Consider the following 14,724-nt stretch of genomic DNA (forward strand, 5'->3'; position numbering starts at 1 on the left):
CCCCCAAACCCACAAATACCCACTCAGCTGATAGGAGCTGCTGTTTTCCTTTCCTGACAGGGACACGTCTGTCTCTTGAAAGCTGTTAGACAGATTGAAAGGAGGTGAGAGACCTAAAAAAAGGGTCTGGGTACAAGTTAGCTTGTTACAGTAGGTCGCCTACACCACACGAGGAGGTGACTCATGAGTAAGCAACTGCTTCATACAGGAGTAACTTTTGGAAGTATTTTGCAGAAATGTTTCTTTTTGCATTCTGCTCATGATGGGGCAGATCCTCATGGCTCACTCCAGTGCCACATTCACACAGGACTATTTATCCCCTGGAATATTGTAGTTTATTCACAAGCCTGGTGTCCTTGCTAGAAATTGTATGAACCTGCTGGAATATAGCCACAGCCTTGTGTGAAAATAATGCAATGTGTCTTTATTTCTAGGAAGAAATTCTGTTGTGAATTTTAACTAAAACCAAAACCATTCTTGTTTATAAGCAAAAAAATCCATGGCTACCACCCAAAATTGGAAAATTCCTTTCCCCTCAGGCCATACAAAAGTTTCCAACAAAAAAAATCTAATGTTTTTGGTAAATTTCATTCACAGAAAATGCACTGCAAATTTCATGAACTCTGCTTTCTGTTGCTGAAGGAGAACAGCTGTAGGTTAGAGTTTGTTAATGAAAAAGGACATGTACTAAATAAATGCTGAATATTCAGCTGAATAAATGTTATTCTATGACCATAAGATCTAATTATGTCAACACAAATATTTTAGCACCAAGTAAAAAGAAACCTTATAAAATTTAAGCAGTTCAATGAAAATAAAGTGACATTGAAGCTAAGGGGCGCAGAAGTTGAAATAAATAAATGAAATAAATGAATGAAATGAAATAAAAAAAGCTATATATTTCAATGCTGTTTCATTTTTTTTTTTAATACTAGCTATTATTATATGTAAAATAAATGCAATTTCAGATAAAAACAGATTTTTTTTTTTTGCCTTTTTCAGACTTCAGTGCATAAAATAGCACTTTCCAAAGATTTTTTAAAAGCTGCTGCCACTTGTTAAATAATTTTTCCTCCTCCTAAATAAATTCATTTGTTCTGGAAAGTACTTGGCAGTGCTTAAAATCCCACTGCCATTGAGTCCAAACAGAATTTTGACAACAGATTAAAACTTTATTTTTCTTCTGAAAATCTTGCCCATGAGAGCAACATTCTTTTATCCAAATATGTCCATAATCAACTGCTTATTAAACTTCCTTAGTCTTATTTGAAGTAGAAAAAGGTACAGCAGCAAACATTTCCAGTTTGTAATTTCAAGGGTTGGACTGGGAAGATGTTCTGATCAGTCTCAACAACCTTCCTGGTTTGCATCCAATCATAAGCTTGATGCTGAAGCACTGAGGGTTTGCAAGAGATTGCAGAGAAATGATTGGCACATTAAGAACTCTGTGTAAGGTGTTTTTCACAAAAATTTCAAATCAACAAGAAATTTGAGAAAGCCATGATGCATTTGATGAGCCGCAGCAGACGGAGATGTGGTTTATCAAGTGAATTTTTCTGAATTGTTTCATTAACTCTAGACATGAACAGTATCAACCAGAGCCTGAAAAATAGACCTTGTGGTTGGTGATAAGTTTTCAAAGATTTTGGAAAGACAGAGATGATGTTTCCCATAGAAACCGAGATGTTAAAGTGTTTTAAAGCATTACTGCATAATAAAGCTATGACCAGCAAGCAGCTCTTTCTTGACAATGAGAAGGGAAATAGTAAAAGCAGGATTTGGGAGAATTTGTCGGCAAGTATCCCAGAGGAATACATAACCATTAGTTAACAAAGGGTCTCTTCCCATTATTGCCCTACAACTGAAATAAATTGCTCTCACGGGGCAGGGATGGGCCCTGCAGGGCCTTCTCTTTCTGAAAAGTCATCTTACTACTACATCTACCCTGAAATCCAGGGTTTTCATTTTCACTAGAATTGTTAGAAAAATGATTTCTCGTTAGTAATTTTGAACCAATGTATCTAAAAAGCTTATAAAGCTTTGTAAGCTTTAACTTCCATATTGGCATGGAAGTAGAAAAGTTTGTTTTGCTAAAAGCAGCATATAAAAAAGACAGCTCAGGAAATGGCAAGACTTAAAGCACCCAGCACTTGCTTCTGTATTTAAGGTATTTACAGCAGCAACATATTTTGATCATAGCTGATTCTCTGTGTCTGATTAAAAACCTGTTAACCTGTTTTGTCAGTTTGGGAGGGCAAGAATTTTGCTGCCCCTGTTGCCAGATGATGTTTCTTGACTTAGTGTCCAGTGAGTGTCTTTCTAATTTTTCCTCAGAGAGTGCTTTATATGATAGGGGGCTATATAGTATGTGTTTTCAGCAACAACTCTTCCTTTTTATGTCGTCTACACTTGCTGTTAAGAATCTTAAAGTGATCTTAATCACTTCAAATTCACTCTTGCTTCCAGATTTCATAACCTCGGTAGGATCAGGTGTAGCTCTCCAGCAAGCTTAAATTCATGTCTGAGTCAGCACATGGAAATTCCCTCCAAACTCTGGGATTCCTGCCAGCATTTTCAGTATCACTTAGCAGCTTCCATCAAGCAACATTGAATACAAACATCAGCTTCTACAGGCTCTACCACTCCCAGTTTTTGCAGGGTTTACAGTTGCTCTGTACAGGGAAGGAGCCCATGAGGTATAAGCGTTGATGAAACAAAACTCTGGAGCAGACATAAGGTTTGTGTTTCTAACAAAGTGTGATTTGCATTCCTGGTTTTCCCTCTAATGCTTCTATTCATCTTAGATCCCCGGCTTTGCTTTCTGTCTTATCCATTAGTCACACTAACTTGGCGTTTCTAACATGCTCGTATAGGGACAAACATTCCAACTTCCTCAGGGCTCATCCAACCTCTTTATATGCAGTGATAACTGCTGGGGGTAAGCAAGAAAGAGGATTCACCAAACAGTTTCCTTCCCTTCCAGAAAAAACTCTCTTGTGAATAAAAGCTGCCAATTCTTTTAGTAATGTTTGCAGCCTTTATTATAGGCAAACCAGCTGAAAGCATTGTTATTTGAAAAATGTTCACAGAAATTTAAAAAAAAATCTACTTTTAATGGGAATAAATATTCAGGAGATTATTCATCCTGTTTTAAAAAGCCTGTTTATTATTCTCCAAAAAAACTGGGGGTGGGAAAGGGGGAAGCAAGGACATGGTGCTCACAGATAACATGGATGTAGTTCATCTCCTAAGCATGATGCTTAGGTTATCATGACAAATAACACCGTGTGATCACTCATATGATGAAGGCAAAAAATATCTACCATGGCTATGAGTTTGCACATTTATTACAACTCAGAATTTACTTCTGATGAGACAAATACAGACTGTGTGTGTCAGTCTAACATTGTCTGACAAATAGCAGTTGTATTCAAATATTTGGCACAGGGGGCATTAACCCTGGAGTAGGCTTAACGTGTGTCCACTTGATTTATATGGAGCTCCATTTTTCATTCTGGCTCCTGACAGAGAATTCCCAAATGAAACCAACTAAAATAGCACCACAGAGAAGTATTATCTCCTGCTCAGGTGCTGGTTGTCCTTCATCACAATAATCAAGCTATTCTCAGAGGGTTCATCTAGCAAAGGTTGGAAATGAGATGTGTATCCAATATTCGATTCCCTTCTTTATTAAGTGGGACTCAGACCCATCCACCTTAGAAGCTGCAACCCCAGAGCAGGATCATGGGAGAGATACTTTCATAATTTTTATTCTTAGAAAGCCATAAATAAAGCTGGAAAGTAAGCCAGCAAGTATTACTTTCTAATCTAGCGATCATGACAGCTACTTTAGAGGACAGAGTCTATGAAGAAGGGAGGGTAGTACCAAATGCTTCACATATTCTACATTGAATTGCTCATAGGGCAAAATGCAATACGCAGGACTTCTCCTCTATCAGTTTTGCCTCCTTAGGCTATAAGATTATGGGCCTCTTACTCTGTTCCTATAAATTTTCAGTGATTTCATGGACATTGCAAACAAAGAGGACTGGAAAAAAAGTGAAGCACTAGCTACTTCTTTTTATTGCCGGGAATATATTGTAGATGTGGGAGGGAAGGAGGGAGCCCCAAACCAAAACACTAAATATCTACTTCTGCTTTCAGAAATGATTTTAAATAAAAGTGCTCTTGGTCCACTGTACCTTTGTTCAGTGAATTGTTTGAATTTTTGAATGAATTGTTCAGAATGCTAAAGTGGGCATGTAAGAAGTTTTTGAAGAGGCAGGATTCAAAGGTTGGATCAGCAAAACTCTTAAGGGTTGCTTTTTGTAGTCTGAAACATGTAACTGCCCATTAAATAATCTGTAATCATCACAGCCAAAAGGCAGGATAGTTTTTTTTTTCTGTGGCACATCACCAAAAAAAATAATGCATTCTGGTTGGAAATGAATGGAAAAACAACAATGCCTGAACCCTAGAAAAAGTAGAATACCTTAGCCCTAGAAAAATCAATGCATACCTGCTCAGGTCTGGTAATAAATGCAGCATATTTATATAGAACATCAGTGATTCAAGGGGCAGAAAACTGTCAGAAGGATCTTCTGTCTTTCCTAATGAAAACAAAGGTGAGTTCCCATTGGGCTGGAATGCAGAGAGTGAAGAGTCTGTAGCAGGAATTTGGTACAGTGTGAAGATGTCGCCAGACCAAACCTTCCCAAGAGGTTGCATGGCTTGGTAAGGTTATAACTGAGATGCAGAGCAAGGTCTCTGAATCAAACAGCCCTCTCTAGTATTGCTTACTTTTGTCTCCACTCCTGCAACCGTTTTTTGTTTATATGTCTATTATATTCTTTTAGCTACGTTGTCTACCTCTTCTTCTCTCCTTCAGAAATGACCCCCTCTCTATATTTTCAATATTCTCAATATTTTACTTTTCCTGACCCAGCAACCTCTCCAGTAAGACTATATTTCTGGCTTCAGGATATCTGCACTGGATGAAGCAGCTGAGACATGTAAGAAATGGTCATCACAGGGAATCTAATCACCCCACAACAACTTCCTACATTGGGCTGAGCTTGTAAATATTTATCCTTTTATCAAACCTTGGGTTCTTTAGCAGTAAATGTTACTGCCTGGTGTTTGTATCCAGGCAGATGTCTGCTATTGCCTTGAGCTGGAGAGCAGTGGGTTTAATTGGTTATCTGGAAGGGTAATACGGCAGCCTGAAAGTAGGATGAGGAAAAACATTTTTTAGAAAAACAGTCCACACAAAACTGACTTCCAGCTGTATGGATCCTATTTGAAGGTGGAGCAGTGATAAAAGACAAGGAAGCTTAGACACACTAAGTTTGGTCCACATAGGACCAAAATAGCATCAGTCATTTACTACCTTGAGAAAAATGGGCAGGACATTTCTATAGCCCGCTATTTTTGTAGTGCAGCGAAAAATGCTGCCAGCCATGTCTCTCCTTGTCTTTCTCCAGCTTGGTTACAGGTTAAACAGCTGGTGTGTTTGCAGCTTCTGGCCTTTATAGGCTGCTTCAGAGTTTGTGCAGAGAAGGGATATTGGTTCCTCTTGGCTCTTTCATCTTCTCTGGACTGAGAGGTTTTAGTGCTGTCCATGTTTTGGAAGTGATCTTGTTGTAGCAGTTGTAGCAGAACTCACAATACATTAATTCTTTGTATTTTTCAGTGTATTTTTTTCACACTGTAAAATATCCTCTGCAGCACCTGCTTTACCAGATCCTTCTGCATGCTGGCATTGCCTGGTCAGTCACTGCAGCAGCACCAATCCTTTCGCTGTCTGTGGTTTCTCCATAGCTTCTGCCAGGCTGTCAGCAGAGCTTTTACAACTTGAGGGTATGGGGTCAAAATAAGAGGTATCTGCAAGTGCCTCAACATTTCAATGGAAAAATGCTATCAGCAGTGTCTTAGAACATTAGGGGTCACTGAAGCAGACAGACCACTCCAGATATGAGTCTGTCATAAGATGTAAAGGGATAGAAAAAAGGTATATCAACATGGATATTTAGGGAACGAGCACTACATGCAGAATATCTTAAAAATTAACATTCACAGTGCCAGAAATCAGTAAAAGACCCCCTGATTCAAACAGCAGCAGAACTGATTAAACCAGAAAAAAAGTACCAAACATCTGCTTACATGTTGGTAACTACTGTGTTTTCATTCCATCTCTAAAAGTGATTTTTCTCCCAAAGCATCACTCCTTTTTTCAAAAGAAGAATTCCAGCTCTCTAAAGCTCTCTAGTATTTGGTGTTTTTAGAAAAATAAAAGATGATTGAAATTAGAAAGTTTTTAATTAAAAAAAAAAAAACAAAAACAAAAACCTAAACCTGAGAAAATCTATGTAACTAGTCCATACAGCAGCCTCAAATCCTTATGGAGCTCCCAGCTATCAAAGGAAAATTAATTCAATTTGATTGAGAGGTGGTAGTTTCTTATTCCTAATTCAAAGAGGAAATTTGTCTTTAGCAATACTTGATCCCAGCAACTCCACTCACAGGAATGGAAGCATAGGTATCTCCAGGCTAGTGCAGCATAACTATGCTATAGTAATCTATCTAGTCGAGTAGTAGAGGAGGGGAAGAGTAGAGTGCTTCAGATGAGCCACAATGCCATTGCATGGCACACTTGGGCAAACAGCAGTGGGTTACAGATGTGCCCAGGACAGAGGGCTGCCCCAGCAGCCCACCAGCTGTGCAAAGACCTCGGGCAAAGAGGATGGCAGGAGATGCTGCAGACAGGACATATTGTTTGACAGACCCGGGGGTCTTCAGCTCCTCACAGACTCTTGCATAAGCAAGCTAAAATGGTTTAGTTAAAGCTACCACAGCACAAAACCTTGGCTCATAAAAATGATCATTAATCCTTGCACAGTCTCTCTGGCTACAGAGTAGCAGCTTCTTAAGATATACTAACTTGATCACTTGAGATATTATGTCCACATCTTCAATTAAAATAGCTCTAACATAACCACTGCTACTGTTTACCCATTTCTTTGATTATAAAGGAAGAAAATAAAATGTCCCTGAGTAAACTGCATAGCTGTCTGTCTCCAAATCAATTTCTTTCAAAAGAACTATTTTAGTAGGACTCCAAAGGGAAAAACATTGGATGCATCTGGAGTTAAGAAAAAACTTACAGTTCGTGAGATATTATAAAATTTGCTCACTCCTTCTTGTCATCTTATAGAACAGTTATTGCTCAGATTGAAATTTGAAGTTACATGTTTATTTTGAATCTGAAAGGGAAAAGCAGATATTAAATGAAACCTGAGGCCTGACTGAATACCTGTTTTAAAATTCAAAAACTCTTGCTTTTTATATTGTGCTTTTAAAATTAATGATTGATGCTTATGCCTCAGCAGATGACCAAAAGCTGATGTGAACCATGGTGACCTGTTTTAACACTGTCAGACAGAAAAAATACACTCTGTACATATTTTATTCTGCAATTAAAGGGTCTCACATAGAGGATAAGCATAATGGTTTCATTTTAATCCATCTGCTCATTGACATATTTTCTCATCATTTTGGAGGGAAAAAATAGCAGTTTGTACTAGACAAAAGTTTATGGTTTTTTTCTTTTCCATTGAAGAAATTCATGTTAATTATTCTTCTGCACCTGCTTAATGGGGCTGAAGTAATTCAATTGTCATATTGTTGTAGATTGTTGCTTTGTGTAATGTATCACCCCTGCTGTTTCACTTGAAAAAAATTCTTTACTCCTTCATTATTCAGCAAGGCCTAATGATTATTCCAGCATTTGTACATGCTACACTGTTGTTTTGATTTTAATTGACTTCACTTTTTTAATTAAGTACACCAGTTTGAACGGTGTTGTTGACATGCATGGTTTTGTCTTTATCAGTATTTGCTTCCATTTGCTTTCTGTATTGGCAATTTATTTAGGTCCATTCTATGGGAATATGTAGATAGGCACTTTACAAGGTTCATCATCTCATTTCACACATTATATGTATCTAATGGCCTGAAACATTTGAAAATATTCTAAAAGTATTAGCTTGAAATATACACTGCTTTTGCCAGTGCTTTTTACATTTAAACATTAAGTTCATAACAGAAATTCTCTTAAATGCTAAGATGGACCAAATTTATCTTTTATGCGAGTTGGCCACGTCATTTTTTAATTTTGAGTTTACCATAAAACTTCACTAATATATTTTTGAAGTTCATTTAACTGTCTTTACTTTGCATCTTAAGGAAAAAAAGAAAAAAGCCTCGTGTTGCTATAAGAAATTAATGCAAATACTAAATGGGTTTCTGAAACAAGACCACTGTTGCTGGATTCATACAATGAAGACATTTTAGCTTTCCAAGGGGTAATTTTTCATCTTAACATGAAATAATTTTTTTTTTAGTCCTTGGACATTGTTCTTGCATTCTTTTAAAACACCTCAGGTAACTGATTTGTCATAAATACCATCCTTTATAAACATTACACTAAACAAAGTTTTCCCACATACTTAATTTGCTTCTCCTTCCTCTCTAGTCCCAAGATTTGAAAGCATGTTTCATCAGTTTCATCAGCACAGGGTGCTAAAGAAAAGGGACTGGAGAGGAAATAATTTCTAATCAAGATTATTTAAACAAAAGCACAGACGTTGCAGAGGCTGAGAAATTGCTCAATGCAAAATTAAAGGAACCTTAAAGATCACCTAATTCCAACCCATCTGCAATGGGTCAGGGACACCTTTCACTAGAACAGGTTGCTCAAAGCCCCATCCAACCTGGCCCTGGACACTTCCAAGAATGGGGCATCCACAGTTTCTCTGCACAGTCTGTGCCAGTGCCTCAGCATTCCCAGAGTAAAGAATTTCTTCCTAACACCCGATCTAAACGTGTTCTCTTTCAGAGTGAAGCCATGAGTCTGCTACACTATTTGTACAGGTTTTAAAAACAATCCTGGCTTAGTCTAGCTGACAGATGTCTTATTTTAGTGAGGAATCTGTGGAAGGGGTAGCATGACTGTTCTATCACTGAAAACAGCATTGAGAATGCGAGATAAAGGAGCAATCCCTGTAAATTCTTTTCTGCAAAACCCACTGACCAAGCACTGGCTGTGAATGTAACATGACTTCTTTCTCCCTGGAGCTGTGCTCAGACCTCCTGTCTCACAATGTCTGCCTCGGTGCTGTTTGCTGAACTTTTCATCCTAGAAATAGCATGACTGAGAGACAACCCAAAAAGGACCCACAAAGTGTCTTGTTAGTGACACAAGAAGCCAATTTCTATGAGTGCAGATTGAGTCATACACCGCTGACCACAAGAATTAACAAGCGAGGAAAAGGAAGGAAGAATTTCTGTGTAAAATAAAACACAAAGCACGCCACTAAGTAAAATATAGAAGCCAGTGTTTCCAGACAGCTTTTCTCCTCCTTTTTTACATGCATTCACCATCATATTTCATTCCTGAGATGAGCTCAGTGACTCCAAGTATTTACAAGTCATAATATACTTCTTTACAAATGGCAAGATTAGAACCTTCATTGCTCTATACTTTTGCATTCCATTTCCCTGGGATCCCTCTCTTAAAATGTCTATTTTGAGGCTTTACAGTCTAATTTTTATTTTCCTTTGTCACAAAAAATGTTTAATATTTTTTTTTAATTGTTTCCAAAATTTCTCAGATTCTCACCTCCTCAGTTTTGTAGGACCTGGTGTTTTGTAAGAAATGTTAAAACTGATGTGGTTAATGACAAAAATTTGATCTCTTGATGCTGTGTGATCACAAACATGAAGGCTTTCTAGACATAACTTGGGTTCTATCAGTCTGCAAAACAATGTATCTCTTAGAGAGGTTCATTTGTGGGGTGGCCAATAATTAAAATGAGCCAGTGACACTTTACACATCCAACACACAATCTGTTACTGGAAGATACTGAAACAATGTCACACAGATAGCAATGGGAAAGAAAAGAAATCCCAAATGTGAGTGATCGCTAACTGGCCAAAAAAAAACCAGCTTTCCTCAACAAAGGCACTAATACTTACCCTGTGAATTTAGGGATAAAATTTTAGGTATTTAAAGCAGCCACTGCTAGGAGAATGGAAATGGAGCTAAACTGTTCTAGAGACTGAGGGAAAAATCTGTGGGAATGGCAATAAGATGATCTGTGAAAGAGTTAGAAGACTTGAGCAAAAGAGAGACCACAGTTCTGCTGAAGGACAGAAAAGAACAGGAATGATTGGCTTCCACTGAATCAGAGGAGTTGTCTTTGGTCCTTTATGACAAGGTGAGTTAGAAAGCCCTCCTGGGGAATGTAAAAGGAACTTAACTATTTTTCTTCTCCTTTTTGTCTGAAAGAGTGAAAAATTTGTAAAAATATCACTTCACAGTGGTCTTGCAAGACTCGGCTTTGCAACCACTGTTCTGCATTTTGCTCCAGGAATGCTTTGAGTTGGAGGTATAAACAAAAATCTACTGTCATTGTGCAAATATTAGGGAAATGCTAGGATTTGATTTAAGGCTCCTCCTGGAGCATATAGTCAGGCAATGGTGATAGGCTGCATTAATTTCTTTTACCTAATGTCTTTGCATTTTCCTTGGCCTAAGGAGTCTGAAAGTGAATATCAAGTATTGGTCTGCAAATCTAGACACAGACCTGGCAAGCTTAATTGTGAAAAATAAATTTAAGCAAGTAGCCCTTGTAACAACAACAAGAACAAGACTTCAGGCTTTCTCCTTGAAAGGCTGCTTCTGTAACAAGGAATGACATTGGGACAATAAAAATAGAGAGCACACTGTCAATTACTCAGGTTGTTGCACTGATCATCTTGTGTTTCTGAAACATTTCTTCTCATCCCCAACTCAGCAACTGGATGGGGCTATCACATTTTCACTCTGGAAATCACGAGCAGGAGGAGGACATGTGGGGACAATGTGAGGTGGGACCTGCTGCTGCAGTACCCCAGGAGTGCTGTCCCCTGCCATGGCAGGGCTGGGGAACCCTGCCCGGGCTGGGGTCTCTGCTTCAAGGCTCCTGACAGCAGACACCAAGCTCAGGTCAGCCTGCAGCTGCCCTGCAGGGAGGGTGCCAAAGGTGGGGATCCCAGGCTTGCTGCTCTCCCTGTCCAAGCAGCCCCTCAGGCACCAACACCTCTGCTCAGAGCTGGGCTGCTAAAGCTGTGCCCACTTGGACGCTCTGCACATGGTGGTGTTGAGCCAAGCTCTGGGGGAGCCAGCTGCCACCTGAGCCCATGGAGCAGTGGAATCTGCACGTGTGTCCTTACTGTGCCTTTGCTCAGCTGAGTCAGACTGTTCTCTCTCTGCACCCGAGCATAGCACCAGCTCCCCGCTGTCAGGCCTCCTTCCCCACCCACACAACAAGGCTGTCCTCCAAGGCCGAAAGCCACCCTCAGTCCCGCTAGTCCTTCCAGTCCTCCCAATCCTTGACAAATCCCCGTTTTTATAAAAATCTGTTTTAAAGTGCATCTTCCCTTCTCTAACCTCCCTGTGCCATCCCTTGGATTGCTGGAGTACTGCAGCTCCCCCGAGCTCTTCATCCACATCCCTGCTCTTCCCTTCACCATTGCCAACTCCTCAGGGGCTCCCAGTGAGCTTGGCACACACAGTGCCAGAAAGCAAAGAAGAGGGAGGCCCACAGCTCAGATATCACAGTCACAATCACAGGATATTCTAATTTGGAAGGAACCCACCAGCATCCTTAAGTCATCATCCAGCTCTCAGACGAACAGCCCACAGGGATGGAACCCACAATCTTGGTGTTATTTGCGCCATGCTCTGACATCTGACAAGTGAGGACAAGCCCTTCTGCGTTCAGTGGAAAAATGTCCATGTGACTTCTGGCTGAAATCTCAGTTCAGTGGGGAAGGGGTTTGGATCATGGGTATCTATCCAGATGGACATGTCAGGAAAGCAGAGCAGCAGCTCAGCAGCACAGAGTCATAGAAAAAACATTAGTAGCTGATTAAAGGGGAAAAAAATCCTACCCCATGAAGATTCTTTCTGCTGGACTTGCAGAGGGAATTCAGCAAGTGCAAATTTTTAAAATTATTTTAATGCTTCTTCAGGTTTAAATTACAGCACAAACTTTACTATGGAACTCCTATTGATATCTACGTGATTATAGACTATTTGCATCTCTCATATTTTTGCATGTTGATAACTTACTACTGTTGTGTTATAATCCTCTCCATTTCCTGGAGTTTTATTATTTAGAATTTATAATGTTTTTATTTCATAGGAAAAAATATGATACTATTATGTTCTGAACTGAATAATATTTTTAAGCTTCAGCAATTTTCAGTGCTTACAATTAATTAAATACATCATATTTAAATAGATAAATTTCAAATGGTACTGAATGATTTTTTAATGTTAATTGTGTGTTTTATGGAATTTTTTTCCTTATATGCACTTTAAATATTTTATTGTTTTCTTTTATTATTGCTTTATATGCGATTTCAAAGCAATAGATTCCTTGTACCGTTGTCTTATAAATTAGCTTAGCATACTATTGCTAGAAATATTGCAAGTAAATATTGTATCTCTGTTAATATAAATGGATCAGTATTTCATTTATAGTTTACAATTCTATTACCAGACATTAGACTTTTAGACATGGAAAATTCCATCTCAGATCCATTTTTTCATCCATTCAACTACAGAAATCCTATAAATATAGCAGATTCTTCTACACTATGCATTTATAAACAAGTAAGTTACTATTTTTTAAAAGGAGTCCTTCTGTTTGCTGTTTCATTTTTGTGTGTTTCTATAAATACTACTGCATTTTATATATTTTTAAAATTTCCCAAATCCTCATAACACCTATTGTTTGCTCTAAAATGTAACCAGTACTATTTCCAAAGAATGGATAGATAGATGGATAGATAGATAGTTAGATAGATAGATAGATAGATAGATAGATAGATAGATAGATAGATAGATAGATAGAATATTATTGAAAGCTTATGTCTAATTTTTTTCAAGGCTGAATCACACTGTTACAAAGATTTGGTATATAGAGCTTAACTTTCAAGAGGGTCACACAGTGAGAATTTAGGGAACTACTCCTGGTCCTTCCTGCCAAAGTCAGCTCTTCTAGAAACCCCCAGGATACCTAGGCACCTCTTCAGCAGGCACATTCTCCGAAGCACTTGGGCGCCTTTCCCCATCAGTCACTTCCGCCGTTTATAGAACACTTAACACACTTTATACCACGACAGCATGCATGGCTATCCTGGGTGATGAGCTCCTCTGGCCGCTTACTGTGTCATCTGAGAGCAGAGCTGTGTAATGTGTGCAGCTAGGCTTGCCTCTTATGTTGGTGAGGTCCTCTAGGTCATAGTTGTATGTTTGTTTTCTCCATCCAGTGGGTAATTTGGTTTTTAATAATGTTTTTGACCCCATTTGCAGATTGCGTGCCATAACTAGGAAGGGATGGGCCCTGCAGTAAGTAATTAAGTCTGCAGGAGCAGGGCTGCTTATTTTTCATTGCAGCAGATAATCAGAATGCTGTTGCTCAAGTGTAAAATGCAGAAATTAATGATCCTATATAATACAGATTAAAGCTTTCATTTTAAAAACTATCGGTGCAGAAGAACAAAAGTAGGGAGCCCTGCACCCACTTTGGAATTTCAGTGTATGATATCTCTGACATACTTGGAGAAGCTGCCTGCATACAAACCAGAACAAAATTCAATCATGTAATAGCTTAAACAAATGATCAGATCAGAAATCTTAACTATGCAGCCATCCTCATTGCTACTTAGAAAAGGCGTTGTTGAGTGCAAACATTCTCCAGCAGGTTTTGTAACCTTCAAGTTTTTATGGGTTTAATAAAGCAGAAAGATTATTTTCTATGAAAAGAATAAAACTGCATTAGAAAGAACAAAGACAATATTTCTAACTCCTTTAAAAGCTTGGCTTGAGAGAAAAATAAGATTTTTCTAGAAGAGTACCTTATCACTCTGAATCCCACAGAATTTTATGTATGTGCCCAGGCATTTAGAAACTAAATGTGCTGTTGCCACATTGTAGTGAGTATTCTTACTACCTGAAAGCAAATTGGGATCCCATTTTGTCAGGTTTTGTTCAAGGAGTAAGGATAGCAATAGAGTGTAAAGAGTAATCTTATGAAAAAAGAGATCACACCATAGTTCTACTTGTCCTGGTTTGAGTGCAGACAACATACAAAACCATGGCAGAGGCTGGACAAAAGTACATGGGGTACATGAAGTACAGGTGAAAAAGTATTCATAAGTAGGAAAATACTGATGTCTGTACTTTTCTTTTTTTTTAAATGATGAATAAAAAATAGAGAATTTGAACTGTTTTCTTTACATCAGAGAGACAATATTCCCAAATTAATAAAATGTTTAACCAGTATCATGGAATGTCTATAACATCCCTACAATTTGGGGAGGAACCTGAAGAAAAAAAAGGGTATTTTTTTGTACCTTGTATTATTTAAAACACATTAGTCATAGGCTGTTTTTCTGTCTCTCATATTTTTAGACTCTCACTTCTCTGACTAGGCTGATTGAAACCGGTTTCTTCTATAAAAACATCATCTTTTTATTTTATTAAAAAACTAAAAAAAGAGTGACAGTTTCCCCTTACCAAATGTCTCTGGATAGTCTTTATTCTGATTGCCCTGACCCAAAAGGATTGGACAAGATCTTACTCTGAGGCAGCATTGAAAGGATAGGCCCAAC

The sequence above is a fragment of the Parus major genome, chromosome 2 (assembly GCF_001522545.3).
Source record: "Parus major isolate Abel chromosome 2, Parus_major1.1, whole genome shotgun sequence".
NCBI lineage: Eukaryota > Metazoa > Chordata > Aves > Passeriformes > Paridae > Parus > Parus major.